We start from the raw sequence: 6,000 nt of genomic DNA, 5'->3' as shown, positions 1-6,000 counted from the left end.
TCCCTAGGTTTATGTCTTTTGCCAAATTTGAAAGATTTCCAGCTATTATGCTTCAATAATCTCTCTGCACTGTCATCTTTTCCCTCTCTTTCTGGGACTTTGATAACACAGGTCCCTGATGCTATACTCTCTTTTTTTTTCTTTCTTCTTTTTCCTCCAGTGTGTTTTCTCTTCATTCTCCAGATTGGCTGATTTCTCTGTCTTCAAGTTTATGGATTCTTCCCTCTGCCCCACCTGCCCCCATTCTGCTTCTGAGCCCATCCATTAAGTTTTTTCTTTTGGTTATATATTTTTCAGTTCTAAAATTTCTATTTGGTTCTTTGTTATGTCTTCTATTTGCTGAGACTTTTCATTTTTTCATTATTTCAATTATGTTCATAATTGCAGATTTTGTAATGGATGCATTTCATTGCCAAATAATTCTAACATCTCAATTATCTTTTATTGACATCCATTATTGTATTTTTCATTTCATCTTGAAATCTTTCTGATTTTTTGCATGACACATTTTGATTTTGACTGGATGTTTCTTTTGTTACTGCTGTTGTGAGATGATAGTTCTTACTTAAACCTTCTGTTTTAGCTGGCTTCCTGTAACCTTGTTCTAAAAGGGGAAGAGGTTATGCTGTTTTTGTTGTTGCTAGGTGCGATAAAAATCCATGTTCCCCACTTGTCTTCTATTGGGAGGAGCGTTCCTCATTATTGCTGAGTGGAGGTGGGAATCCCAGACCTCCGATAGTCTCTTGTTGGGAAAGGATGAAGGATGGCACTGCTAGTATTGGGTGATAGTGGAAGTCCTTATTCATTAGGCCTTCTTTGATATCACCCAAGTGAAAATAGGGTGTGGCATCTTGTAACTGTTAGATAAGGGTGAAGGCTCCCCACATGGTCTCCAGGCCTTGTTATACCTGATGGAAATGAAAGTCCCAACTCTCCTCTTGGTCTCCCATGACACCAACCTGGATGGAAGCCTGGGGTGCCTCATTCCTGCCTGGTAAAGGTTAAAGTCAGACTATGTTGACATGGGTGGAGGTGGGGCTATATTTTTTTTTTTCCCCAGTGATTTTGGGGATAGATTAGAGCAGATAGTGTCTAAGTTTACAGTCTTGTTAGGTCCTAGCCCTTTCCTAGTTCTTGGACCAGAAAGAGCAGGCTTTGTTTGTTTGTCTTTTTCTTCATTCATTGGTGTTTCTGGGTTGCCAGCTTCTTCATTTTCAAGTCTGGGATATGTGAGGCAAGAGGAAAACCCAGGGAACTCACCACCATGCTGTACCACAGGTCTTGAGGTACAGGTCCCTAGCCTGTCTGTTCTTCTCACTACCTTTTGGAGTCTTCTTATGTTTGTTTTATATATAATGTTCAGAGTTTTTCTGGGAGGGATATGGAAAAGTATGTCTACTCTGTTTTCCCGGAAGTGGAAATAAATATATACAGTCCTTTCTGTATGTATTTAATGCTCTCTTTGAGAATTTCCAGTAAAACAAAATGTCATTTGTTTGCCCATTCCAAGAAAATTTGCAGGAAGAAAATTCCTTCCTTTGAAATCATAAGAACCTTCTGCAACACCTATTTTATCTGTGGTCATTCTACTGCTTAGTATTCATACCTCCTTATCTCTTGCCATGAATTTTGAACTTCCTCTATAGTTTGCATTCCCAGATTATGCTGTTAACTGCTCCAGAGAGTTAACAGTTCCAGAATCTGATTTAGTTTCAACTTTGTAAATTTTTTTGCTTTATTAATTGGTGTATTGAATAGATGATTGTCTTTTTAGTCACTGTTACCACCCACTTTATACTCAAAACTGAAACCTTTATCTGGGTATAGATGTGTGGAGGAAGGGGTGGGCTGAAGAGATGATTGGGCCAGCAAGCAGTACTTTTCAGCCAAGGGCACTTATTTTTTCTTAACTGCAGTCGTTGCCATATTTTAGGGTTTTAAAAATTCCATGGGCATTCCTAGCTACATAGCTTGTAGACCTAGTACAAAATATAAAAATGGTGAGGCTCCTTATTTGAAAAACAGGAAAGGGGCCATTAAAGATACTAAAATGCAAAGTTTTTATTTTTTTTTCTGCTGTCTCTTTTGGCTTGTCATGGTGATTTTTTTTTTTTAATTTGCTAATGTTTATTCTTAGAGAAAATTTACAAATCTTATCATTCATTTTTATATTCCTACCAGTTTTAATGCCACTTACCAGACAGTGGAAATGCTACACAAAACTAACTAAACTGTTTTTATTTTATTTTTCGAACACATGCATTCTAGTCACATTCTATCTTCAGCTTATTAGTGATTAAGTAAGGACTGAAAAGAAAGGGGACTATGGGCTGCTCTATCTTTATCTATTCTTCTATGCCATTTTTAGCATAATTAGTTGGATAATACAAGGAAGTAACATGCATGAGAAAGGATATGATTATGTTTCTTAGTCATTTGTGTTCTCAGAACTCCATTGCTTGCTTTCTGCATTTGAAGCAAGTTCTGGTTAAAATGGAATACCTGGTCTCTTAGAGCTGTCCGTGCCCCTGCTTATTCAGTTGTATATATAACACGCTTAATTTGTACTTGCTTTGAGTTTCGCTGAACTCTCATGCCTGGTGGGTCCACAAGTATTGTGTGTGCTTGGTGGATAGGCCTAGTGCACATTTATATATTCTGTATTCACATACATGCTCCATTGTCCAGATGGACTTCACTTACTAAAGACAAGTTCAAAGATAAAATTATTGAGGGGGCACCTAGGTGGCTCAGTCAGTTAAGTATCCAACTTTTGATTTCGGCTCAGGTCGTGATCTCAGGGTCGTGAGATTGAGCCCTGTGTTGGGCTCTGTGCTGAGCGTGGAGCCTGCTTGAGATTCTCTCTCCCTCTCTGCTCCTCCCCTGCTATTCACACACATGCTCTCTCTCAAAAAAAAAAAAAAAAATTATCGAGCTTTTTCAAGACACTGTTAGCAAAGCATTTAATCAAGCATAGCTCTGAGTACAGAGCTCTGGCTAACCGCACAGCTCATGACCATGAAACCTGCCCTTATGGATCAGAAGCAAATTTTCCTGTATTTTTAGTGCCCTACACCTAAATTTTCTGATACTCTTTGCTTTGCCCACCTAAATACCTAGTTTTCCTTTAAGTTATGGAATCTGACATTTCAGTTTCCTATTACCTAAAGGATTTATTAGTTGAGCACTTTGCTTAACCAATTTTTGTTTAAGTATTTACTTGGCTCCTACCTCTATCACATATATTGGCCCTTGTTATCTCTGTGAGTGCAGTTGTCTTTTTTTCTCCTGTTTTAAGCTTTCTACTTCAGTTCTGCTACATGTGAACTTCAGGCTTTCTGTTTTCAGGATCATTGTCTAGGTTAACACTCATACTTCCTAGCTGTGCCCTAATTAACCTGTTTCTTATTCCTTGATTTTTATCTGCAATCTAGTAATGCCTGTGATTTGGTGCTGATGTAGTCTGGGGCAGTGTTTTTTTTCAAACTGTGACAACATGTTCATGTTGATACTCATGTAGATATTGCTTTTTAACACACACACATACCCACAAAGTTGTATATTGGTTCACAGGATTAAATGCATTTATTAATGTGGGCTGTGGGTCATGGTAAAAATGTCTGAAATCTGGTCTACTATAAACACATATTATTTTCACATTGGAAAAAATGTCTAAATCATTGCATAAACTGCAACATGTTATAAATTAAGTGCATAATTCCTGCTGTACTAAAGGGATGCTGGAGTGATGATTGTGCCATAAAGGAATGATCATCATGCCATAAGATTCATCAATGATACTTCTTGTTACTATAATCTTCAATGTGGACTGCCAGCAGTATTGAAGAGAAGGAGATGGAGCCAATAGGGGGAGGAAAAGCACATGTGAAGGATAGAGATGGAATGTGCAGATTAGTTTGACTAGAGGATCCAGGGCTTTATGGAAGCAGAGAACAATGGCATTTGAGTTCAGGAAATACAAGAACATTCTTTGTTAGACTATGTTGCATGCTTGTATTCTGAATTTCATACAGTCATTTCATTAGAAAGCTACTGGAGATTACTAAGTATCAGAATGATTCTATAAAAGTGGGGGTTTGGATGATTATCTTGATAACCGTGTATATCTTGGATTAGAGAAGAGAAAAGCTGAACTTTAAGAGACCATCTAGAGCTGTGCTATCCATTATGGTGGTCACTGGCCAAACATAACTCCTGATTAGTTGAAATATGTCCATAGAACTGAAGCCTCGATCTCTTTCTCATCTGTAAAAAGAGAGTGCCATGTTGTAGAGTTGTGTGAGGCGTAAATGACTCATCCATGTAAAGCCTTTAGAAGAGTACCAGGTTAAAAAACAAAAAACAAAAAAAGAAGAAAAAGAGCACCAGGTATGGAGTAAGTGTTCAATTTAATATTGAATCTTATGTATATTTTTCACAAAAATACTATATATTTAAAGGAGTGTCCAAATATGTTGTAGTCCCAGAAGTATTTAGCATGAGCACTGCAGGTGAAGAAATTCTAAGTATCCTTTAAAAAATATTTGGCTATTGCCATCAAACAATTTCTTAGTCTGTTTTGAGTTAGAATAATTATATGTTTGAGTCAAATCTTAGAAGTCAGATTACATGAACTCGAAATTTGACCAAATCTGACTGAAGGCAAATTACTTAACCCTTAGCAAGTCTCTGTTTTCTCGTCTCTGCAATGAACGTAAAAATGTTTTCTCAGTCTGTGTGCCCATTGTTAGGAGATGATTAATGGAAAGAGTCGATGATTAATGGAAAGAGTCAAGCATAGTGCCAGACACATGTGATTTCATTTCTTTTAGAAATACTCTTATTTCTTTTAGAAGAACCCTTTGCAATCCTATAAATCTAGAACTTTTTATTTTAATCTCATTACAAGAATATATTTTTGAATCATGGCCACAAAATCTGAAAGACAAACATTTCAATTTTTCTTTTCATTTTCTCCTTTATCATTTAAGGCTGCATTTATTATGAAAAACCTATTTCTATTGAGTCTTTTAACTATCCACTGGCTTATAAAACTGTTAATTGGTTCGGGAAAACAGCTAAATCTATTTTTTAGCTTAGCACCCCCATTTGAATCTTTTTTTTTTTTGCTGTGACGTTTTTAGATTTATGTATCTTTAACTTTTCTTCTCTAGATATGTAGTTTGCTTAATTAACTCTTATTTCTGTTGACTTGGCTGTAATGACCTTGCATTTGGAGGTTTGGGGCAAAATAACTGATTGAGAATCATTATTAATAAAAAATGATTTTAGGATTTGTTATTCCTTTATATAACAATACATATTTGCTTTTTTTTAAAAAAAGATTTTATTTATTTATTTGAGGGAGAAAGAGAGAAAGAACACGAGCAGGGGAGGGGCAGAGGGAGAAGAAGACTCCCTGGTGAGCATAAAGCTGGTTGGGGCTCTATCCCAGGACCTGAGATCATGACCTGAGTTGAAGGCAGATACTTATCCGACTGAACCACTCAGGCACCCCTAACGGTACATATTTACTTTCTAATCCAAGGTTAACACTCCCGGAAAAGGAACTTTTTAAAGATTGCTTCTCGAACAATTATTTTCTATGTGTAAACAAGAGGAGATACTTTGTAAGAAACACTTATTCTGTCATTGATTAAATAGCTAGTCCCTTCTGCCCAGTTATAGCACAGAAATCTAAAGGACATAGAACTCTAAAGGACATAAATAAACACTATTCTCTCATTGATTAAATAGCTATTCTTTTCTGCCCAGTTACAACATGGAACTCTAAAGAAATCTGGTTTGCAAGTTCTCTTTACTAGCATCCTCAGATGCTGACCAACACAAAGTTAAGGAGACTACAAATGTTACTCTTGGTATAGGCATTATACGGCCTCTAAAAATGGGTTGAATTATTTGATTTATCTAATGGCAGATTTTACCCCTATTTATTAAGTGACCTGCCCTACATATGATCTAAATGGGATCACAAAATAA

The sequence above is a fragment of the Eumetopias jubatus genome, unplaced genomic scaffold, assembly GCF_037043125.1.
Source record: "Eumetopias jubatus isolate StellerSeaLion01/CBP00866 unplaced genomic scaffold, mEumJub1_p1.0 scaffold_6, whole genome shotgun sequence".
Taxonomy (NCBI): Eukaryota; Metazoa; Chordata; class Mammalia; order Carnivora; family Otariidae; genus Eumetopias; species Eumetopias jubatus.
Note: the sequence above shows the minus strand (reverse complement) of the source record.